The following is a 25,659-nucleotide window of genomic DNA, read 5'->3' on the forward strand; positions in this document are numbered from 1 at the left end:
AGGAAAATTAAATGGAAAATTACCCCCAAAATTTATGGATATTATAAGTAATTTAAATTTATTGGATGCATGGAGGTATAAGAACCCTATAAAAAGAGAGTACACACATATCTCAGCACGACACCAGTCGGCGAGCCAAATAGATATCATCTGGATCACAAAAGAATTATCATTAAGAATTCATAAAATAGAGATAGGACCACAGACTATTTCGGACCACAACCCAGTAATTCTCTCATTAAAAAAAGAAAACACCCCCAAAACCTGGAGGATGGATGTCTTTATGCTAAATGATAATAAGACCATACAGGGTGCAAAAAAAGCATTAAAAGAATATTTTGAATTGAACCATAACGGTGAGGTTGACCCCCTAGTGGCTTGGGACGCGGGCAAAGCCGTGATGCGTGGCTTTTTCATATCACAAAGTGTTAAAATAAGGAAAGACAGGGAACAAAAGAAAGAAAAAATTCTTCAAGAAATAAAGAAAAAAGAGAAAATATTATATAAAAATTACAATAAAGTAGTCGAGCAAGAAGTTAAATTATTGAAATCAGAGTATGAAAAATTAATAGATTATGAGATTGATAGACAAATACAATATTGGAAGTATAAAAATTTCGAATGGGCCAATAAGCCCAGTAAATTGATAATGTGGCAAATAAAAAAAAGAAAAAATGAAAAAATATTAAATAGAATAGAATCGGAGGGAATATATTATTATAAAACAGATGAGATTATAAAAATCTTTCAAAAATTCTATGAAAATCTGTATCAAAGGGAAGAAACATTACCCCAACAAATTGATGATTTTTTAACAAAATATCACTTACCAAAAATACCAACAGAAAAAATAAATTTGTTAAATAAAGAAATAACAACATTAGAAATTGCAGATGCAATCAAGAATATGAAAAGAGGAAAAGCCCCTGGTCCAGATGGGCTCCCAATAGAATTCTATAAAGAACTACAAGAGGAGGTATTAGAACCCCTTAGGGAACTAATGAATTTAATTCTAAAAAAAGGAAACACTCCTCAATCATGGTCGGAAGCCCAAATAATACTAATACCCAAGCCCCAAACCAATTTAGATAAACCAGATAATTATAGACCGATTTCACTGTTAAATAGCGATTACAAGATCTTCGCAAAAATTATGGCCAAGAGATTGAATATAATTTTGGAAGATATAATCCATAAAGACCAGGCTGGTTTCATAAAAGGGAGATATGCAAAAGATAACATAAGGAATATAGTAAATATATTGGAATGCTTAGAGAGTCGTAGAGACAAGGGAGCAGCATTGCTCGCCATTGACGCGGAGAAGGCCTTCGATAGGGTCTCGTGGTCGTTCATGTTGAAAGTATTAGAAAAATTAAAATTAGGTGGTATGGTGGAAAATGCAATAAAATCAATATATAAAGTTCAAGGAGCAAAAATCTTAATAAATGGGAAACTATCAAATAAAATAAATATAACAAGGGGCACAAGACAAGGGTGCCCCCTCTCGCCATCCCTGTTTATAATTACATTGGAAATTCTTTTAAAAAATATTAGAGAAGAAGAAAAGATAAAAGGAATAATTATTGGTAAGAAAAGATTTAAAACAAAAGCTTTTGCAGATGATATTATTATCACCACGGAGGACCCTATCGAAGGCATTCCCAAAGCTTTGGAAAAAATAAGAGAATATGGAAACCTAGCCGGTCTAAAAATCAATTATGATAAAACGCATATGCTGGTAAAAAACTTGGAGGAAGCTGAAAAAATAATATTACAGGAAAAAACAGGATTGAAAATAGTGAAAAGAATAAAATATCTGGGTATTCAAACAACCGTCAAGGGAATAGATCTAATTCAAGAGAATTATAAGGCAATTTGGAAAAAAATTAAGACAAATTTTACAACCTGGGATAAATTGAAATTATCCCTTTTGGGAAGAATCTCATTAGTGAAAATGTGTGTAATCCCCAGGATGATTCACTTGTTTCAAAACTTGCCAATACTAGGCAAAGAAAATATATTTAAAGATTGGAAAAGAGACCTAGCCAAGTTTATCTGGAACGGAAAGAGACCAAGGATCCGATATAAAATTATGATAGATAGCACTCATAGGGGAGGATACGGAATGCCCGATCTGGAAGCATACCATGATGCAGCGGCACTATGGTGGCTGAAAGATTGGATCACATTGGAAGACACCGACCTACTAGATTTAGAGGGGTTGGGAATAGCCTCTGGGTGGCATCACTACTTGATGAGGGAGAAAATTGAAAAAAGGAGTAGTTTTCGGCTCAATGTTATCAGGAAATCGCTATATCATGTATGGCAAAAATATAAAAGATACTTTGAGCCGAAGACGCCCTGGTGGATTTCTCCCCTTGAGGTAGTGGCAGTAAGAAGGAAAAATATGGAAACAAAGTGGCCTACATACAGACAGTTAATAGAAAATAAAGAAGGAACTTGGCACCTAAAGGAATATGCGGAAGTAAAAGGATATTTCACCTCCTGGTTACAGTATTTTCAAGTGAACCAAAGGTTACAAACTGATAAACAAATTGGCTTTGAGAATGGAATATCTAAATTAGAAGAGATCTTATTGAATAACAAGGATAAATTTATAAAAAATTTATACCAAATTATACTGAAATGGAAAACGGAGGAGGAATTAACAAAAGATTATATGATAAAATGGTCCCAAGACCTAGGGAAACCCATAACAATGAGTGAATGGGAAAAATTGTGGACGAAAGGCCTTGAATTTACACCATGTTATGATATAAAGGAGAACATTATGAAGATGCAGAACAGGTGGTATTTAACACCAGCGAAACTGGCAAAAATCTACCCAGGAGCAACTAACATCTGCTGGAGATGTAATGAGGCAGTAGGTACCCACATACATATGTGGTGGCACTGTAAACCTATAAAGAGGTTTTGGGAGTCAATATATAATGAACTAAAGAAAATATTGAGATACCCGATCAAGAAGTGCCCCAAATTGTTCTTATTAGGAATGGTGCCGAAAGAGGTTAACCCCAGAGATAGCTGTTGCCTAAGTTACGCAGTTACAGCTGCGAGACTTTTAATAGCAAAAAATTGGAAGGATGTTCACGTTCCGACAAAAGAAGATTGGCAAGAAAAATTATTTAATTTCTATAATTTGGCAAAAAAATATGAGGAAATTAAAGGTACAAAGAAGGAGGAAATTGAAATTAGTTGGAAAAAATTTATAGAGTATATTAAAACAAGGGTAGTAAATTCCAATTATATCTCCACTATATAAGGTTCAGTTTTATGTATTAGGTATGGAATGGAATGATGAAAGGTAATAGACGATAGAAAATATGATGCTTATATATAATAAAAAAGAAACAATATTGATGTTAGAATAAGGTATGTAGAAAATGGTTAAACTGGTAGAATAAAGGATAAGTTCGGATCAGGCTGAGAAGTCAAGGGAAAGGGGAAATGGTGAGGGAGGGGGAAAGGGGGGAAGCTATTTCTATTTCAGAGAAATGAAAATAGTCAAATGTAATATTTGTTATAATCACTTTTTATTGTGAAGTTTATTTTACTTTGTGATAAATGTTGTATATTGTAATAAAGTTTAATTTTAATAAAAAAAAAAAAGAGAGAGAGATCTGCATTACCTCCAAAAAGGACCAACGATGAATGCAGTTATTTGTTCACTTGGCCTTTTGATACAACAGGTGTCTTCTGAAGCTGTTATGCCAAATGTCTCTTGCTGGTTTTCACTGAGGAAAAAAAGAACAGAGACTGTTTGATTAAAAACAAGGCAGCAACATTATTCCGGAGTCATTTTCTTTGTTACTTAAACGTTTTTCATTTTAATGATCACACAGAAAGGAGAATGTAGCTGTGCTGCATAATTACAGGAGAAACCGACCCCGCTACAGAAAAGATTATTGATTAATTTCATAGCGCTTCCCAGGCTGTAATCCTGGACGCGTTTACTTGGGGGTGTAAGTACGTACGGAAGTAAATGGAGCCTCTCAGGAAACATGCATACAATTGCACAATTAATCTGTGGCAGGTGTGGGCAACCTGTGATGTTTCTGGACTAATCGGAGCATATAAAATGCCTTGCTGGATCAGCTCAATGACCCACCTTGTTATATAAATAATGTACTGTAATTAATTGTTGGCATCCATCTGTCTGTGAGTCTCCAAGGGTGAAGTCAAACTTCTGGAGAATCACAGCGCCTGCTGTGGCTACAGAGACCGGTAACTCGTAACTGCTGCCTCCTGCGTTGTATTTGCTGCATTAGTGACCTCCCTGGAGTGCAAGCCTCACTGATGTGATTCAAAGGATAGCAGGGCAATACATTTGGCACGGGCTTGGCTGCAGGAGCAGCTGGAAGAAGCCGTAGAAGGCATTGTCTAATAATAATAACAATAATATTAGTAGTAGTGATGATATTGATGATTTTTGATGATGATATCTTTATTTGCCATTGGCAATTCTTGGATATAAAGCTGAGACCACATCATGGACCTATTTGGAGACCTCATTTTATTTTAATGAAATTTTGGATTGCAGCACACATTTTCTGAGTTATATTCAAGGATGTCCTACTCAGAGCAGACCCATTGAAATGAACAGATGTAAGTTAATCATGCTCATCAACTTCAATGGGTCTCCTATATGTAGGAGTAGTGCCTCTGTTTTCAAAGCAGGCCATGATTTAGACATACTTATGGGATGTTCTCAGCTCCTACCTTCCTAAGGTCCCTGGAGTCCTTGAAACTCCAGGTTTTCTCCCCCCCCACCTCTCCCTTCCCTTCTCTCTTCTCTTCAGCACCTGGTGGGGGGGCCTTAGTCCAAGAGTTTGGCTACCTCTTTTCATCACCAGACACCAGTTTTATTTGATTTTATTTAGCATTTCTGGCCTCTACAGTCTCTCGCTACCCTTTCTCCCTACACAACACCCTTGTCTATCCATCACTCCTCTACTTTCTCTGCCACCAACTCACCAATAGAGATTGGGGATCCCCCGGCCCTCTTTTCTCCTTCCCTTCTGCAACTTCCATGGTGGGAGGCAGCAATGCTTCTGAATGCCAGTTGCTGGAAACCACAGGAGGAAAGAGTTTTCCTTTGTGTCAAATCCTGCTAGTGGGCGTCTCTTTGGGACACCTGCTTGTCCACTGTGAGAACAGGATGCTGGACTAGATGGGCCATTGATCTGATCCAACAGGTTCTTCTTACTTTCTTCTGTTTCTGGTCAGTTGTGGCTCTTCATGGGCTGCATCAGAACTCATTGGAATCAAACACAGTTGCCTATCTGAAGAACATGATGAACGTTCAGTTCAACCAGAGCATGTATTCAGGCCAAATATTTATTGCTATTTACCATTGTGGTACATTGGAGAGGATGGATGGTGTACTGTAAAACAAAGAGACGGCTTCATAAATTTCATTAATCCAGATGTCCTTCTTCTGCTAAGTTACGAAACTGTTTAGCTTCTGATTTACCGGGCATGTCATAAATAAAATTATCCTGTCTCTCTGTATTGGCTAGCCATATTGCTCCTGATAAAATTAAAACAAATGATGCCTCTAAAAATCAGCATATTCTATAAATGGCTGTTCAAAGGTTGGATTGAACGAACATCAAACTTATTGATGTTCATAATAAAGCCAACATGAATTGTGGTGGGGACCAAGAGTTAAAAATAAACCATTTTTATATGGGATAAGCCACAGGGGCTTGGAACTTCAGGTCTGGGGGTCAAATGCAGTCTTCCAGGCCTCTAACTCAGACTCAGGACTCTGACTGAATCAGGGGTGCCAACTTGAATAAAATATTGGGGGCTCTGGGCAAGCCCCAACTCACATAAATAATCACATGACTCAGTGCATACACACCATTTGAACACACACCAACTTTTTTGGGGGGAGGGTTGACCCTCTCAATTATTTTATTAGGGGGACTGAAGACCCCTCTGCCCCTAGAAGTTGGTTCCTATGGACTGAACACATCCCCTATCCCCAGGCTATACTTTTCAACAGCTCTACTCCATATTCTTCTTGGCTGCTTTTACTTGGAGTCATTGAATTATACTAATGCTTCTTTTTTGCAAGGATGATGGACAGAGGCAGAGTGAAGTAGCCACCTTGGCTGGTGGAAGCACAAGATTTAGCACCCCTGTTGGTGCCCCAGCTGCCGCCACTAGCAGCGATGCCAGTTTCTTGCAAGATCTCACCGAACTCTCGCAAGATCTCATGGAGCACATGAGATTTCACAAGATCTAACCAGAAACCTGAGCCACTCCTGGGCAGAAATACATTTCTATAGAAATTTCTGACTTTTCCTTGGTTGCGTGTTGCTCACAAACATTTGCACACAAGGGAATATGGTCACTGGGCAAAGTATTGATCCACCCCTTGGCATAAGCTTTCAAGGTCTGGACTCCACTTTGACTGATGCTTGCACAATTGTATGTGCTAGTCTTTAACGTGCCACAAGACTCTTTTTTCTTTCAATCATAGAAATGTAGAGTTGGATGGGATTCCAATGGTCATCTGACACAACCCCCCACAATGCAGGCATCTCAACTAAAGCATGCATGACAGATGGCCATCCAATCTCTGTTCTCCACTGAAGGAGAGTCCACCACAACTCATGGGAGTCTGTTCCGCTGACGTGCAGCTCTCACTGTCAGAAAGTTCCTCCTGATGTTTAGTGAGAAGTGACTAGTCCACCTCCCTGCAATGCTAAACAGGGCCTCCCCTAAGGCAAGGCTGGGTGGCACAATGCGGCAGGGTTCCGGGCCGCCAGGGGGGTGCGGCGCCCGCAGCAGCCATGCTGTGTGCTGCACCCGCCAGACAGCCGCGCTGGGAAACGGGGCGGGGGGCACCGGAGGGATCTTTGCACCACGGCGCCAGGGTGCCAGATCTGCTTAAGATGGCCCTGATGCTAAAGCATCCCCGACAGATGGCCATCCAACCTCTGCTTAAAAACCTCCAAGGAAGGAGAGTCCACAACCTCCCGAGGGAGACCTTTCCAATGTTGAACAGCTCTTCCTGTCAGAAAGTTCTTCTGTATCTCCTTTCTTGTAACTTGAGGCCATTGGTTCAGGTACTACCCTCCACAGCAGGAGAAATCAAGCTTGATCCATCTTCCATGTGGCAGTCCATTTGCAGATGGCTATGTTATCTCCTCTTATCCAGGCTAAACATAACCAACTCCTTCAACTGTTCCTCATAAGGCTTGGTTTCCTAGCCTTTGATCATCTTGGTTGCCCGTCTCTGCACAAATTCCAGTTTGTCAACACCGTTCTTAAATTGTGGTGCCTAGAACTAGACATAGAACTCAGGTGTGTTCTGACCAAGGCAGAATAGAGTGGTACTATTACTTCTGTTGATGCAGCCTACCAGGGCTGTCTTAAGCCCACTCAGCGCCCTGGCGCTAGATCCCTCCAGCACCCCCCTCCAGGGCCTCTCCAAGGGCCCGGGAGTGCCAAGCGGACCGCGGCAGCAGCGGGAGGCCACCTCCGAGGACTCCACGCTGCGCCTCCTTCTCATTTCCCCAGCGCTGGGTTCTGCTCAGTCAAGCTTCGCCACCAGCGCGTGCACCACGGGACCAGCAAGAGCTGCTTGGGTGCTGTGCACGCGCTGGTGGCGAAGCTCGACTGAGTGGAACCCAGCGCTGGGGAAACGAGAAGGAGGCGCAGTGCGGAGTCCTCGGAGAAGGAGTGCAGTCCTGGCCAGATCGCTGGAACCCTGCGCTCACTTGGCGCCCTTCCAGGGCCCGCCGCCATGGTTCTCCGCGCCACTAGCCTCTATGGCTAGGATGGGCCTGCAGCCTACAATAGCATTAGCTTTTTTCCTTTGGTTCTTTCTGTCTAAGTGTGGAACCTTACATTCGTCCCCACTGATATTCATTTTGTTAGTTTGAACCCAGAAGACTAACATGGTTATCCCTCTTTCAGATGTCAGAGAACAGTCCTCTTTTTTAAAGGAGCCCTGAACCATAAGAAAAGAGAGAAGAGTTCATCTTCTCTGTATTGCATTGCATTTCTATTGGAACAAGACCTACGGTAGTGTGGTGTAGTGGTTAAGAGCAGTAGACTTGTAATCTGGTGAACCAGGTTTGTGTCTCCACTCCTCCACATGCAGCTGCTGGGTAACCTTGGGCTAGTCACACTTCTTTGAAGTCTCTCAGCCCCACTCACCTCACAGGGTGTCTGTTGTGGGGGAGGAAGGGAAATGAGAATGTTAGCCACTTTGAGACTCCTTCGGGTAGTGATAAAGCGGGGTATCAAATCCAAACTACTACTACTACTCCTCTTCTTCTTCCTTCTTCTTCTTCTTCTTCTTCTTCTTCTTCTTCTTCTTCTTCTTCTTCTTCTTCTTCTTCTTCTTCTTCTTCTTCTTCTTCTTCTTCTTTTTCTTCCTAAATTGACACCTGTACAAAAATCTCTCCTCTCCTCTCCTCTCTTCTCCTCTCCTCTCCTCCAATCACTTGTAGCCAAGTAAGATTGTCTTCCATAAACACAGCTTTAACAGTGAGTCCGTAAGTGACCGTGGAGGCCAATTTTGGATCCACACGTCCTTCCACAGTGGGGACATAGGTTTCCGGGTGGGAGTTGATCACGGTGTGGATTTGCCAAGCGTGCCTTCCTCTTAGCACGTTTCTCCCTTTCATCCTGAGTTTGAGTGTCTTCAAAGCCCATGACTTTGGTGAAGGCTGTTCTCCAACTGGAGTGCTTGCAGGCCAGTGTTTCCCAATTGTTGGTGTTTATACTACATTTTTAGAAAATTTGACACCCGTACAAATGAAGACTAATATAGCTCCACATATGCAAGTTCAGTCCCAATGCTTTGTGAAATTTGAGTTTTAAAGAAATATTTGTGCTATTTCCAGTAAACTTCCATTCGTATGATGCTATTTGGGTCACTTGAGTGTTCATCAGGCAATAGATTTCCCCAGTGCTGGTGACTCAGGTCCTGCAAACTAATTGGATTCTGATTATAGTTTCCTAATTTACAGAATAGAGTCGAGTTCATTTGAGTTGAATGACCCCGCTAGGGAGTTTTGGAAATCTCTTGACTGTGACTGTGACAAGCATAATGGGCGAAGTTCCTAGTCCTCATGCATTTGGAGAAAGATAGAGAAATTAGCAATGTTTAAAATTAATATATGTTTCCCTGCTCTCTTTAAACTGGGAAGGTGGGGTGAACAAACTTCCCACTCCCTGCAAAAAGAAGGGGAGCCATCTTCTGTAATCCACCAGGGATGGGGCATGGATGATTATAGCAAAAGATAAGGTATTTCAATTGCAGGTAAATAATTTTCATTTCAAAAGACTTTTGCTGGCTATGGTCATGTTTACCTATGATCTCTGCCATTGTGGCTTTTGAATAGATTTTTTTTGGGGGGGGTATTTTATCTGTTGTGCATTTTACGTGTCTATATTGTTTTACTGACCAAACTGCGGGAGGCAGTGCAAGACAGGAGTGCCTGGCGTGCTCTGGTCCATGGGGTCATGAAGAGTCGGACACGACTAAACGACTAAAGACTAAACAACAACAACATTGTTTTACTCTTTGAATTTAAACATTCATTTATTGTAGCATGATATTAAATTGTTGTAAGCTGCTCTGTGTCATTCATGGGCACCAGAAGGGTGGCATGGAATTTTTTTATATGAATGAAGGAAATAAAAATATTCTTGGTCCATGTCAACGTGTTCATTCATGAATCTGCCAATCCTATTTATAAATTGACCTGCCAGGTTTGTGTGTGTGTGTGTGTGTGTGTGTGTGTGTGTGTGTGTGTGTGTGTGTGTAAATGCACGTCTAAATATACATTTATGAATGCAAACTATGCTTTTAAAAGTGTGTTTTTGTCTCAGAGCGCACGTTCATAACCATTTTTGTACTAAAATATGCTTTTAAATATCTATTTTCAAACGTTTGTTGAGGAGAGAATTGCATTGCAAAATTTGGAGGCATGTTAAATCTGAAGGATAATTATGTTTTGATTGCCACATGAGACAAGGAAGTGCAAATCAGGTCAGTTTGCCATCAGATTTGCAAAGAACAAACTCATCAGGCATCCCTAGGATGCTTGCACGCTATTTAAACACTGCCAAGAAAAGCCATCTTGATGTGATTGCACTGTTATGAGTTTGAGGGGTCAGTCTGCAATATGCATTGAGTCCCTTCCCTGGTCCGCTGCCCAGTGAGGGTTGGAATCTAATGGGAGAGGTTGCTGGTCTGGTCAAAGCTGTTCCTTTGTATTTAAAAAAAAAATAATTTTTATTAACTTTTTCCAAATAAACAAAACAAAACCAATTTTTTAAATATAATTCATCTTATATTCACCCATCTCAGTTCATTTCAATCTGCCGAGCTGTGACTTCCCTCCCTCCCGTCATTCAGCTTTATTTCTCTCTCTTATCTCGCAGTTCCTTTTTACCCACATTTTAAATCAGTTCATAGGGTTTATTTCAGTCCTGCAAGTGTCTTTAAACTTCTACAGTTCTTCTCTATATAGTCAATGGATTTACTCCATTCCCTTTGGAACTTTCTCTCTCCCTGGTTACGGATCCCGCAGGTCAACTTTGCTAACTCTGCATAGTCAATCATTTTCGTCTGCCACTCCTCAATCGTTGGTATCTCTTGTAGTTTCCATTTTGGGGCTAGTAAAGTCCTTGCTGCAGTTGTGGCATACAGAAATAGTCTCTGGTCTCCTTTTGCTATCTCCTCTCCCATTAGTCCCAATAGAAAAGCTTCAGTTTTTTGGGGGAAAGGTATACCTAAACAAAGCTGTTCCTTTGTTTAGGTATACCTTGTTGAGGGCAACCAAAATGGTCAAAGGCCTGGAAACGATGCCTTATGAGGAATGGCTTAGGGAGCTGGGTATGTTTAGCCTGGAGAAGAGAAAGGTTAAGGGTTGATATGATAGCCATGTTCAAATATATGAAAGGATGTCATATGGAGGAGGGAGAAATATTGTTTTCTGCTGCTCCAGAGAAGCGGACACGGAGCAATGGATTCAAACTTCAAGAAAGAAGATCCCACCTAAACATTAGGAAGAACTTCCTGACAGCAAGAGCTGTTCGGTGGTGGAATTTGCTGCCAAGGAGTGTGGTGGAGTCTCCTTCTTTGGAGGTCTTTAAACAGAGGCTTGACAGGCATATGTCAGGAATGCTTTGATGGTGTTTCCTGCTTGGCAGGGGGTTGGACTGGATGGCCCTTGTGGTCTCTTCCAACTCTATGATTTTATGATTCTTTGTAAGACAATGGCCATAACTGGCCACATAAGTGTCCTCACCAGCGTCCCAAAAGAATGAGCTAGGTTGCAGGAGCTACAGCCAAGTGATGGTGCCCTCCACATTAAGGGATGACCCCCGTCTCCCTACACTCCTAGCTGTTAGGTAGAAGAACAATAGCTAGGGTTGTATGTGAGCAAGCTGGGAACATGTGGGACGCTGGAGAATCATAGAATTGTTGATTTAGAAGGGATCTTGAGGATCAGCTAGTCTAACTCCATGTTTTCTCCGTGCTGTGTCCAAAACTGTGACTAATGGAAAAGTAAGATCTATTGCGGTATGAGTGCCTCCACCTTACGCTCATAGCCCAATCTTTGAATCCACACTTCTCTAGCCAAGCAATGTGTACAGAAATGCATATATCTGTGCAAACAAGAGGTCATTCAACTGTCTTAGTTGGACTGGCTGGATGCAGAGCAGTGGTGGGAGGCACCAGCTAGGTAAACCCCCCCCCCCAAGGGAAGAAGGCTCAGAGTCAGGGGATTGGTGGTAGGACAAAGATGAGGGGTCAAAGGGAGAAGAGGAAGGAGACTGGAGGTAGGAGGTGTCAAAAGCTGAAGAGGTAACAAGCTTTAATGAGCAGAAAGAGGCTGTGGCAGAGAGAAGTCTAATACTAGAAGCAGAGGAGGAGGCTGGAGAGGAGAGAGGCGAATGAGGCAGAGATGAGTAAGGTTAGTGAGGAAGCCAAGCTGTCTCCTCTTGCTGCTGCGACCAGCTCCCCGCCTCCCTGGTCTCTTAGAACCCAAAGAAAGGTAAAGGACACCTGGAAGGTTAAGTCAAGTCAAAGGCAACTATGGGGTTGTGGCGCTCATCTCACTTTCAGGCTGAAGGAGCCGGCATTTGTCCACAGACAGCTTAATGGGTCATGTGGCCAGCAGGACTAAACTGCTTCTGGTGCAACAAAGCACCGTGACAGAAACCAGAGCACATGGAAATGCTTTTTACCTTCCTGCCACAGTGGTATCTATTTATCTACTTGCACTGGCATGCTTTGGAACTGCTAGGTTGGCAGGAGCTGGGACAGAGCGACGGGAGCTCATCCCATCATGGGGATTCGAACTGCCGACCTTCTCATCATAGCTGTCAACTTTTCCCTTTTCTTGCGAGGAATCCTATTCGGAATAAGGGAATTTCCCTTTAAAAAAAGGAAAAAGTTGACAGCTATCCTTCTATCCAAGAGGCTCAGTGGTTTAGACCTCAGCACCACCTGCGTCTTCATACCCAAAGAGGTATGAAGAGGACGGAGCAAAGACAGGCAAGACCCAGATTGCTTGGGAAGGAACCAGGGGAGGAGGAGACCTCGGGAGCTGTGAGACAGGGGCCTTCAGTCTTCACAACGGCCTCATAGGAGCAAGTTCTACAGGGAAGAGTTGCTGTGATCTCTAGGCCTGGCCTCCCGAGCTGTCTTGTTTCTTTGAATAAGAAGTTAACTTCATGGACACCGTGTGAGTTATTGCTGACCTGGCTCCTGGCATGCCTCCTGACCCTTAGGGACTGCACTCTGGATTTTTTCAGGGTTTGCTCCTTATCTTTTTCTTCTCCCAAATATATCCCACAAGGCAGCAGAGGTTTAGGATCAGAGTTTTCTTTCTCCTAGGTGGGCCACCTTCCCAGGCTGACGAGCCCCATCTGCCCCTCACTTCCCTCTACAGTAGGGATTTAGTACAATTTATACCTAAGTAATTAAGTATAATGTGATGTTTTGATGCAACACATAATATGAGTGGTGTTTTATTCTTTAATGTTTATGTTTACTTGTTTAGTACACCGTTTACTTAATTGTTCCATAAAATTTGTTCAAAACCATTGGTTTTTCATGTAAATTATCAACATGTTTTACCTTAAATAAATAAATATTGCAGAAAATAATAGTATGCAACTATTATTGCTCTATATAAAACCTAAAAATTATGTTTATTAGTTCACAATTTAACATACTGAGAACAAATGAGTCAAATTCCTATGTTTTCATCACTCGTAGTGAGGCAAAATTTCAATCTGTAGGAGCAGGGTCTAAATATTTACCGATTTGTCCCAAATTTGAAATTTGACTATGTTTATACCACACACCTGATATAAGATCAAGGGAGGAAACATTTTCCAAAAAAAGTTTTTTATGACCCACCCTACTCTACAGTACATGCAAAAACCACCTTTATGACGGTTAGATTTCTTCTTCTTCTTCTTCTTCTTCTTCTTCTTCTTCTTCTTCTTCTTCTTCTTCTTCTTCTTCTTCTTCTTCTTCTTCTTCTTCTTCTTCTTCATAGTATACTGCCCTATACCTGTTGATCTCTGGGTGCCCCATTTGCTGGAGTCTGTCTTCACATGCAGGGGAAGTCCCTAACTCACTGAGGGTTTGAGACCCATTCGATACCCTCACCCGGTTTATCCAGCCAGTTGAAGCCGTTCCTGGGATTTATATCAAACTGATGTGGAAATGTGAAAAACTGAATTTAAGAATGAGCAAACTGGGAAACTGAGACTGACATATTCACCCATCTTGGAATTGGGGGGGGGGGGGAGGAGAGAGAGAGAGAGAGAGAGAGAGAGAGAGAGAGAGAGAGAGAGAGAGAGAGAATTAAAACTGGATAAGCTGATCAGGAGATTGAAGATGAAGCAGTGCAAGGGTAATAAATTTTGAAGGGTGCTGACACTGTATCACTTTGAAGCTTTCCCTCAGATGAACTATCATGTCTGTGCTCTCTGCATATGCCAATCTTCTATGAAGACTAGGAACGTACTGCAGTTTTAAAATGAAAGCTGGGATTTTGGGGGGTACCAGATTCTGGCCCAGTAATTAAACTGAAATTCTAGCACCAGCAACCAAATCAAAGATGAAGGTAACAATACATATAGCCGTAACCACTTTGCACCCTCTGTGCCCCCTTCTGTGAAAGTTGCTACTGATCTAGTCATGAGAGCTAACAGATAGGAAGAAAACGCAGTCATATGCTAACCCATATTGGCTACAAAAGTTTCCAGATTTGCAGTATGGTGCATTGCACTCCCTCAAGCAGCTATTTAGAGCTGCGCACTTACAAGAAAGTAGAAATAAATAAATATATGGTTCCTTTTTGAGGGAGAGGGAGATATCAGAAGGGAAGACATGCGGAAAGCCTCTCCGATGGCACATTTTGAAAAAGTGCTCTTCATTTTCCACCACTTTTGCTATGTCCGAAAGGATCTGGTGTCTGGAGAAACCAATAAAAGACTTTATGGATAGGACATTAAAATTTCAAAAGCACTGCAGAAACCAGCTATGTATTTGCAGCTGCAATCTTACAATACTGCCATCCCTGAGTAGAAACGCTATTGAATTTAATGAGACTTACTTCTGAGTAGACATTTCTGATGGTGCTGCAGGTATCAAGAGCATCTTTCAGCCCTGTCAGGGCACTTATTCATTGCTCGATGGGCTCTTTATTACATATATACCCAACCTTTCCTCCAAATCACACAAGGTGGCTTGCATGGTTCCCCCCCCTCCTCATTTTTACCCGCAGAACAACCCTTTGAGGTAGGCTAGATTGAGAGACATTGACTGGCCCAAAATCACCTGGTGAGCTTTGTGGCTGAGGGATTTGAACCCAGGTCCCCCAGGCCTTAGCTCAGCAGTGTAACTAGGTTTCGAGTGTCAGTTTGTCCTCTTGATGGAATAAACAACAGACGTAGTATCACTAGTGTGAAGGAAATTTTGTAATTGTATTAATTACAAAATTTCCTTCACACTAGTGAATGCATTTAGGGTCACAGCCATATATATATGCTAGAACAGTCTTTCTCAGCTTCCAGATGTTTTGGACAGAGTGTCTGGGGGAACCCAGCCAGATGGGTGGAATAATAATAATAATAATAATAATAATAATAATAATAATAATAATAATACAGGTACTCTCATTAACCTTAGACAGAGTATTTGTTCACACGGCGCACAGTTGAACTATGGAACTCACTCCCACAGGAGGTAGCACAGGCCCACATGTCTTTAAAAGAGAAATTGATGGATGGGAAGATGCCATGACTACTAGTCATGATGGCTTGGATCTGCCTTCATAGCTGGAGACAGCAAAACTTCTGAATGCCAGTTGCTGGAAACCACAGGAGGGAATAAGATTTTCTCTTGTGCATGAATCCTGCTCGTGAGTTTTCCTACAAGCATCTGGTTGGCCACTTATACTGGCTGGTATCGGTCTGTCTCGGGAGACAATGGAGGAGTGTGTCTTTGGGGGTGAAGCCAAACTGTTGGAAGGTTGTGGAGCCTTCTGTAGAGACTGATGCTGGAGAGACATGTTTCGTTGCAGCTGGGGCAGATGAAGGCATCTGTTCTGCAGCTGCAGACACACCATGATGTTTCTTCTGTCTGCACTCCTCCCAGCAGTCCTGCAAAACAGCCATACCTTGGTTTTCAAACAGCTTAGTTCTTGAACGTTTTGGCTCCCGAATGCCACAAACCCGGAAGTGACTGTTCCAGTTTGTGAACTATTTTTGGAAGCCGTATGTCCAACGGGGCTTCTATGGCCTCCGATTGGCTGCAGGAGCTTCCTGTAGCCATCAGAAGCTGTGCTTCAGTTTCCAAACATTTTGGAAGTTGGACGGACTTGCGGAATGGATTCCGTTAGACTTCCAAGGTATCACTGTATCTGGGGACCCAAGGTTGGAGAGCACGGACACTGGGGTCCAGCGCCGAGGGCCTTCTGGTGGTTCCCTCACTGCGAGAAATGAGGTTACAGGGAACCAGGCAGAGGGCCTTCTCAGTAGTGGCGCCCGTCCTGTGGAATGCCCTCCGTTAAATAGACATCTGATGGCGGTTCCGGTTTCCGCCTGCAGGAATGGCGGACCTGTTTTCCATCTCTCTGACCTTCGTAAGGAATTTGGCGGTTGCTAGGGGAGTAAATGGCAACCCCCTACCCTCTCCGGGGGTTACGGAGAGGGGCCGCTGGCCCGCGATGCCCCCAGACCCACTCCGACTGTTTTTGGAGTGGGGGGAGCTTGGGCTGAGCACTTACGAGGGCCAGGACTCCCGGACGCTAATCTGCATGGCGGGGATTTCCATGGTTAAAGAAGATAATTAGGCTTAAATCTATGGACATACTTCAGAAGGAGGGGAAGAAGCGCTGTTTACTGCTGAGAAATTTATGCTGCTGAGGGAGAGGAGTCAAAGACTGTACTGCATCTGGAAGAAGGATTGATGGGGACGGAGCGATAAGGGAAGTGAGTTTTTTTTCTTCTTCTTCATATTGTTGCCTCGTACCTTCCCGGACGCGATGTCCTGGCTTGTTTGGAGTGAAAGAGAAGCAAAAGACTGTGTGAGTTGAACTTTATAACTGTTGTTACTGAGCATATTTTTTAAAGATGTGGAGTTGCCGATGAGAAAAGCCCCCCCCCCCTAGTCGGACGGAAGGAGTTCTGGACGCGTTCGGAGGATTTATGAGCTGTGACGCACTTTAAATTGGAGCAGCGACCTGAAGCTAAGTTCAGCTATAGGGCAAGGAGATCCATTAATTTACCAAGAGTTTATGGTTTGATGTTTGGGTCTCCTGCCTGGAAAAGCTGTAAATTCTATAATGATGTTAAATCTTCATGGCTATGAGAGAAAACGAAAGTGATTTGAGCTTTTTAAGATGGCGCTGCTTCGAGCTGCTTCGACGCAACAGGGAGCTCCATTAAGAAGATTTATGGGGAGGCTGGACTGATTAACTCACACAGGAGAAAGAACATCTGTGAAACTTTGTTTGATATTTATCTCAGCAGCTGGGAAACAATCGGATGAAAGTGGAAAACATCTATGTGACTGTAAGGGGAAGATCTGGATTATTATGAACTTGGAGGACGATTTGAACTTTAGAAAAAAGACGGCAGTGGACAGTTGCGAGGAATTCCCAATTTCTTGAAGCATGGGAACCCAAATAAAAAATTCTTTAGATGATTTGGCATAACATTCGGTTTGATTGATATATATATGTGTATAATTTGAAATATTGAATGTGATATAATTGGTTTTAATTGGAAAATTAATAAAAATATTTTTTTTTTTTAAAAAAAATAGACATCTGATGGCAGCCCTGCTTAGGGAAGTTTTTAATGCTTAATGCTGTATTGTGTTTTAATATTTGGTTGGGAGCCACCCAGAGTGGCTGGAGAAACCCAGCCAGATAGGCAGGGTAATAATAATAAGTAAATAATAATAATAATAATAATAATAATAATAATAATAATAATAATAATAATACAGTGGTACCTCGGTTTATGAAGACAATTAGTTCCGGAAGTCTGTTCATAAACTGAAGCGTTCATAAACTGAAGCGAACTTTCCCATTGAAAGTAATGGAAAGTGGATTAATCCATTCCAGACAGGTCCACGCAGTACTCAACCTGAAGCGTACTTAACCCGAAGCATGGGTGTAATTGGTTCCGGAAGTCTGTTCATAAACTGAAGCATTCATAAACTGAAGCGAACTTTCCCATTGAAAGTAATGGAAAGTGAATTAATCCGTTCCAGATGGGTTCACGGCGTTCATAAACCGAAAATTCGTAAACTGAGGTTCCACTGTACAGCATTGCTGCAGCGTGAATTCTAAACTCCAGATCTGGATCTTTCTTCCTGTTCACTTTCCTGTTCTAAATGGTTGCCTTAGCCTTGGACTTCTTGACCTTTGAAGAACCCACTGCTTGACCATATTTAGAGCATTCTCTGTGGAACAGAAAGGGTCAATGTAATGTCAAGGTTGCAAGTTCGATCCCTGTTTGCTTCCTGCACTGCAAGGGGTTGGGCTAGACGACCCTCAGGATCTCTTCCAATTCAAAAATTCTATGATTCTATGAGTTAGAAGGCTCTGGAGAGAAATTAAGTAGAGGACAGGGTGGTGGGTGGACAAAGGGACTGAGTCCCAGAAACAGAAACACAAAAACACCCCAACACCACCAAATTATCTTGGTAAACCAGAAAATACAGGTCCGTTCTTAAGCCTCCATGTCCCCTGCTGAGTTTAATTTTCAGCCAAGCTCTTCCTTGCCGCCTTTTCCCCCACATCCCCATGAGCTGTAATAACCATGCAAAGCAGTTTTTATCTGTACAGGTCAACCCGAGTGCAACACCGTATTTCATAGCTTTTGAAGAATTTGCTGCAGAGCGAGGAGAGGAATCGCAGTCTGGCTGTTTCTTAACACAGATTGTTTTCCTGTGGATCTTATGCTAAGGAGGAGGTAATTGGAGAGGTGGTGATGGAGGGGAGATCTGGTGGGGGTAGGGGAGAGGATGGCTTCCCTGTCTAGAAAGGCAGCCTGTTTCAAGAGCGAGACCTGGCATACCCAGATAAGTTCTCCCTCTCCTGTCACAGGCAGTGTACATTTGCTAAATCGCAAAATGAGGAGAGCACTGTTGCACTCAGGGTAAACTTGCCGGTTTCCCATAGGCCTTATCTGGTTGGTCATGGTTAGACAGGGTCGTCTTAAGCATATCCGGAACCCTGGCGCCGTGGTGCGATGGATCCCTCTGGTGCGCCCCCCGCCACATTTCCCAGCACGGCGGGCGGGTGGGTGCCCCCCTGGCGGCCCTGCGCCCTGGTGCCCTGCACCACCCAGCCTGGCCGTAGGGCCGGCCCTGTGGTTAGAACAAGGTTCTGGTTGAAGTGGCTATTTGGGTCATCGGGACTTTACTGCAAGACCACCACAATATTTTTGTACCCGCTGCTTGACTGGAGAACCGCAGTGCAAAATCTGGGGAAGGGTGAATTTTGAAGGATGGCTGCATTTTTGAGCGTGACTCAGGCCGAGGTTTGCTTCTAAACATGACATGAATCCAATTCCTCCCCCATCCTTAGATTTGCACATGAGAACCCCTGGCTGTTGATGGGAGACAAATACCTCCAGTGTGTTCCCTTGAGCTCAGCCACACAAGAAGTGGTCTTGGTGATGACAAATCCCCACAAAATGCCTTGGGAAAACCTCTGGATATTCAGAGGTCCATGCTCAGCTGCCAAGCAGGCCACCACGCTGTGCATAAGAATGGGTTGCTGGCTTTTTGTCTGCCCCATTATACCGTCTTAATTTAATGATTTCCCCCAGAGTCTAGACATATCCCCAGTTCCATTCAGAGAGCTTCCTTCCCACTCCACTTCCACTCCATTAATCCTCTATCTCAGCCGGGAGCAGCTGATGCTCTTGTGTTCAGCCCCTGGTGAGTTACAGTCTCAAAGACAACAGCACAAACTCCTTGGCACCCAACTCTCTTCCCTTCTGTCCTTTTCAAATTCCAGGGGGTGGGCAGGTTAGAAACACGATATCCCATTCAATGCTCAGGGTTTCCTGTTTCGACACACATTTCCATAGTTTGTGCACCCCCCCCCCCAGATCTTTTCCTGTGGTCACCCCATACAGTGGAACCTCGGTTTACGAACACCTCGGTTTACGAATTTTCGGTTTAGGAATGCCGCGGACCCATGTGGAACGGATTAATTCACTTTCCATTACTTTCAATGGGAAAGTTTGCTTCAGTTTATGAACGCTTCAGTTTATGAACAGACTTCCGGAACCAATTACACCCATGCTTTGGGTTAAGTACGCTTCAGGTTGAGTATTCCGCAGACCCGTCTGGAACGGATTAATCCACTTTCCATTGCTTTCAATGGGAAAGTTCGCTTCAGGTTAAGTACGCTTCAGTTTAAGTACTCCGTGGACCCGTCTGGAACGGATTAATCCACTTTCCATTACTTTCAATGGGAAAGTTCACTTCAGTTTATGAACGCTTCAGTTTATGAACAGACTTCCGGAACCAATTGTGTTCATAAACCGAGGTACCACTGTATTCACTTTTAAAATTACCATTTTCCTTCATCCAATTTCCCTCCAACGGACACTTGCAGAAGAGCCAGAGATGGAGGAAGACATCAATTTCAGTTTCACCATTTTTACATTCTTATGTTCAGTTCCCCACATTTCCCCATTACCTTGCTTTTGTTTTTGTTGGAAAATGATAAAATCATAGAATTGTATGGCTGGAATAGACCGCAGGAGTCATCTAATAATAAAGGAGAAATTTGGCGTGAATCAGACCCTGACTGACTAGTGGAAGCCAGGACAAAGGTTCCTGCTAGAGCAAAGGACCTCCCCCCCCCCGTGTGCCCCACACGCCTCCCCAATCCCACTCTGAGGGTTCAGGAGAACCTTCAGAACAGCACATAAAGGGATGGAGGGGATCCTTCTGTCTGGCAAGTAGGAATGCTAGCAGTGAGTGAATGAACTGTAGAGAGCACAGCTTCCAAGTGAGTTCATTTTCCATTCCTGTTATATAGCAATAAAGGACAGTTCTCTTTCAGAGGACTGATCCTATCTGATTTGCTTTTCCTGCTATTGCAGCACAACAAATTTCTCTGCAGTTGGAGGTAGCAATGCGTCTGAACACCACTTGCTGGAACCCGCTGGAGGAGAAAGGGTTGTTGCACTCATGTTCTGCTTCTCAACTTTCCTGGGACATCTAGTTCAGCTTGTGCAGAATTCAGCGGCCAGGTTGCTCACCACAGCAAGACAGTTTCAGCATCTCACACCGATCCTGGTCCGATTGTACTGGCTACCAATTAGTTTCTGGGCCCAATTCAAAGTGCTGGCTTTGACCTATAAAACCTCAAGTGGCTCAGGATCGCAATACCTCAAGAACTTCCTCTTTCCCTATTAACCTGCCTGTACCCTGAGATCATCTTCTGAGGCCTTCCTTTGTGTGCCTCCTACTCAAGAGGACCGGAGGGTGGCAACACGAGAGCAGGGCCTTCTCTGCAGTGGCTCCCTGTCTGTGGAATGCTCTCCCCAGGGAGGTTCGCCTGGTGCCTTCATTATACACCTTTAGGCTCCAGGCAAAAATGTTTCTTTTTAGAGCCTTTGGTTGATCTGGTTGACATCCTATACCCTTTTATAATGTGGCTCTCTTTGAGGGTGTTATTGGGTTGTTGTTTTTATTTTGATTTTATATATTGTGATCTTTTCTGTAAACTTTACAGGTAGGTAGCCGTGTTGGTCTGCCGTGGTCGAAACAAAATTAATCTAGTTAGCCACTGTGAGAACAGGATGCTGGACTAGATGAAGCACTGGCCCAACCCAACATTGCTATTCTCATGTTCTCATGAGTTGAATCCAACAATGTTTAAAGGCACCACGCTGGCTACCTATGAATCCGTAAAACTTTTATTGATGGGTGAAGCCACATCCTAGACATCAGTCATGTAGGAAAGTAGAGGAACATCTGGGCCTTTTGTCCAAGTTGTCCAACAGGGATGCTGGACTAGATGGGCCATTGGCCTGATCCAGCAGGTTCCTCTCATGTTCAGTTCTGACTGTCCTTCTAACGGAAGGCTCTCTCCTCTAAACCAGGTCACCTGACCACCTTCTTGAAAAATCCACGCCACCTCTTTAGTGTTTATTGCAGCACACATCCATTAGGAGTGTTTCAGGTAACAGCAGCCGCACATAATGGTCTTTCTCATTGTTCTCAATCCATCCTCCCTTTACAAAGCATTCAACTGGGACACTAAGGTTAAGGCAGCTCAAGCTATTCTTCCTCCATTTGCTACGTCTCTCCCCCTGCCTTCTTCCAAGGAGCTCTGAATGGCATATGAGCTGCACACAAACCCCCACCATGTAGGGGCTGAGAAACTGTGAGTGGTTTCAAGGCTTCCTGCTGAGCTCCACAGCTGAGTGGGAATTAACCTGGTGAGCAATGTTTTGCAAAAACATGCGCTGTGCCATCTTTTCCATAATTCCACAATATTAAATGGAAAGCCTTCCCTTATTGCCTGAATAGCAGGCAGAGAAGCTGTGTTTTCTTTGCTATGATTCCAATCTCCACACACTATTGGGAAAGTCTCGCCAATGCCTTGGCTGTTGTCAGGACTCTTGAGCTGGTGAATGGAGAGACAGACAGAGCTGGTGTCCCCTTCTTTGCTCTGGCAGATGAAGGACATCAACCAAATAACCCTGCTTGCTCCAATAGAAGGTAAAAAAAGGGTAAAGGACCCCCTGGGTGGTTAAGTCCAGTCAAAGGTGACTGTGGGGTTGTGGCGCTCATCTTGCTTCAGGCCAAGGGAGCCAGCGTTTGTCCACAGACAACTTTCCGGGTCATGTGGTCAGCATGACTAAACCCTTCATAAAAAGTGCTCCTTCCTGGCTCATTTGTTAGACTGTGCAACTATGATATGTATACCATACATACCAAATTGGGAGGGGTGGCTAATACCCCAGAGGACAGGATCACACTTCAAAATGACCTTAACAGATTAGACAACTGGGCCAAAGCAAACAAGAGGAATTTTAACAAGGAAAATGTAAAGTACTACACTTGGGCCAAAAAAAATGAAAGGCACAAATACAGGATGGGAGACACCTGGCTTGAGAGCAGTACATGTGAAAAGGATCTAGGAGTCTTGGTAGACCACAAACTTGACATGAGTCAACAGGTAGCTCGTGATCTACCAGTAGATCACTGGACATCTTGGTAGATCACCGGCTCCCCCAAAGAAGCTCAACAACTTTGGCTCCCCTAAAAAAAGCTCAATTCTTTTGCCCTGCACCCCACAAACAGGGCTTTCCTTCTCCCTAAAAAAGCTCAACAACAACTTTGACCTGAATGCCTAAAAAACGGGGCTTTCCTCCTCCCCAAAAAATCTCAACAACTTTGACCTGAACCCCCCAAAAGGGGGTAGATCACTGCCAGTTTTTAACTGTGTAAGTAGATCACAGTCTCTGGGGAGTAGAGCAGCAAAACCAGATGCCTTCATCTGCTCCAGCTGCAACACAACTTGTCTATCCCATATTGGTCCATAGTTTTGACTTGGAATTCTATTTTTCTACCTTCTCTGTATTGATCTTGTCTACTATATGGTGATGAAATTGTACTCTCTCTGCCTCTTTCTTTTACAAGAACTGTGGATGCCACTGGCTTGTCATATAACCCCTCAGCTAACTTGGTGCCTTCAGATGTACTAAATGACATTGTCCCATTGCTGTTATGAAAGTAAGACACAAATGCCAGTTGAGGCAGCTCCTTCCTATACACAGAACTGGGGTGGTGGGATGGGAAGCACTTTGTCATTGGGACTGAACCACATCACCACTCAAAGGCAGTGGCTGTTGCCCTCTTGGTGGCATAGGTGCCAACTGTATCGTGTTGAATCTCCTCAGCACCCACTCCCCAGTCTGTTGGGATGGGGTTGAGCCCCAAGCTCTTGAGGGACCAGGCTTCGCTGGGCCTTAAGGCCTCCCAACATGCATGTCATGCGCATGTTGTCATGCACAAGACACACACACCCCATGTTGGGTGCAACTTGGCGCCTTTGCTCCACAGTTCATTCCTGGTAGGACAAAAGGCAAGATGCCAGAAATGATATTATAGCCATCGTCCAATATCTAAAGATCTGCCACATGGAGGTTGGAGCAAGCTTGTTTCCTCCTTGTCCAGAAGGTAGGACCTAAAGCAATGGATTCAAGTTACAAGAAAGAAGATTCCAACTCAACCTCACGAAGAACATGTTTGACAGTGGAATGGTCTCCCTCAGAAAGTGGTGGACTTTCCTTCCTTGGAGGCTTTTAAGCAGAGGTTGGATGTCCATCTGCCATGTATGATCTAGTTGAGATTCCTGCATCACAGGGAGTTGGACTAATTGACCTTCAGAGTCCTTTCCAGCTCTACAGTTGTATGATTCTATGTAAAATAAAATAAATCCCAGCGCACGTATGAGCAGAGGAAAGCAATTCATACAACATCAAGAAAAGAGAGACCCAACAACTTTGTTGCAAGTTCAAGGTCACCGTGCAAATTGTTTTTTTGCAAAACGTGAGCTCTCCAAAGCACAGAAATGCAAGCTAAGCAAATGAAGGTTATCTGTATGATAATCGCTGAGAATCAGAGACTGACACCACCGAGGGTTCAGCTGTTTCTGTGCAGCTCTGTTGGTTGGGGGACTAACAGAGCAACGTCAAAGCTCGCATCTTATGGCACCATAAGCCTGCATACTCAATCATCCTGACAAGCTGCTTCATTCTGTAGGTAGGTGGCAAAGTTATTTAACATTTCAATGAAACGCTACGCAGCTTTGGAGCGACCGCAAAGTTTCAGACAAAGAAAAGCAGTCTTAACAGCCTCAAGATAAACAGACAGGTGGTGTAACATTCTTCATACGGAAAGACTGTGCTAAGTATTGCTGTCGCCTATTAATCATTTCCCCCCAAGCGTCAGCCATTCTCATTGGCTGAGGTGCAGCGAAATATCTGGGGAACTTCCACAAACATTCTACGTGCCGAGATAGAAAAGGTCAGGCATACAATGGCAACAAACGGAGCAGGTGCCGGCAGAGAAGCAGAAAATCTGCTTGATGGGGAATGAAAAGACTAAGGATCTTCTGCACGCCAAAGATTTGCATTACCCCTGAGCTTTGGGAAAATCCACACTGTGGGTGTTACGAGGTGTCAAAAAGTCAACCACAACACACGCTCTTCAAATATTTGCTTGGGCCAGGGCCAACGTGACCACACAATTTCCTGGGACATTACCACTTGAAGAAAAAAAAAACAGCCCTTCTCTCCCACAATCTACCTGAATAAGCTGTGGAGATTTGATAATGAACAGATGTGGCTCAGGTATGTGCAAATTTAGACCGAATTAGCACCTGTAATTCCTGCCAACCTAGCAGTTCGAAAGCACGTCAAAATGCAAGTAGATAAATAGGAACCGCTACAGCGGGAAGGTAAACGGCGTTTCCATGTGCTGCTCTGGTTTGCCAGAAGCGGCTTTGTCATGCTGGCCACATGACCTGGAAGCTATACGCCGGCTCCCTCGGCCAATAATGCGAGATGAGCGCGCAACCCCAGAGTCGGTCACGACTGGACCTAATGGTCAGGGGTCCCTTTACCTTTACCTTTTAGCACCTGTAATGGATTGTGTTATTATAAAGTCCTGACCAAGCGGGGTAATGCCCAAAGGTAAAGGTAAAGGTAAAGGTACCCGTACCCCTGAGCATTAGGTCCAGTTGCAGATGACTCTGGGATTGCGGCACTCATTTCGCTCTATAGGCCGAGGGAGCCGGCGTTTGTCCTCAGACAGCTTCCGGGTCATGTGGCCAGCATGACTAAGCCGCTTCTGGCAAAACCAGAGCAGTGCACGGAAATGCCGTTTACCTTCCCGCCGGAGTGGTACCTATTTATCTACTTGCACTTTGATGTGCTTTCGAACTGCTAGCTGGGCAGGAGCTGGGACCAAGCAACGGGAGCTCACCCCGTCATGGGGATTCAAACTGCCGACCTTCTGATCGGCAAGCCCTAGGCTCTGTGGTTTAGAACACAGCGCCAAAGGAGCCTGTAATTGTGAAAGCAAATTTC

General features: G+C 43.7%; 1 long non-coding RNA gene across 1 annotated transcript in view; it reads right to left on the minus strand.

Annotated features, from left to right (window-relative positions):
• LOC148684924 (uncharacterized) overlaps positions 1-25,659 on the minus strand; it is a 51,624-nt gene that overhangs the window by 25,417 nt on the left and 548 nt on the right. The window contains exons 2-3 of the long non-coding RNA XR_015951318.1: positions 4,996-5,405; positions 3,651-3,755 (exon numbers count right to left, since the gene is read on the minus strand). This is a non-coding gene — a long non-coding RNA (uncharacterized LOC148684924). The remainder of the gene's footprint in view (positions 1-3,650; positions 3,756-4,995; positions 5,406-25,659) is intronic.

Source organism: Zootoca vivipara, chromosome 8, assembly GCF_965207765.1.
Source record: "Zootoca vivipara chromosome 8, rZooViv2.hap1.1, whole genome shotgun sequence".
In the NCBI taxonomy this organism is placed as follows: domain Eukaryota; kingdom Metazoa; phylum Chordata; class Lepidosauria; order Squamata; family Lacertidae; genus Zootoca; species Zootoca vivipara.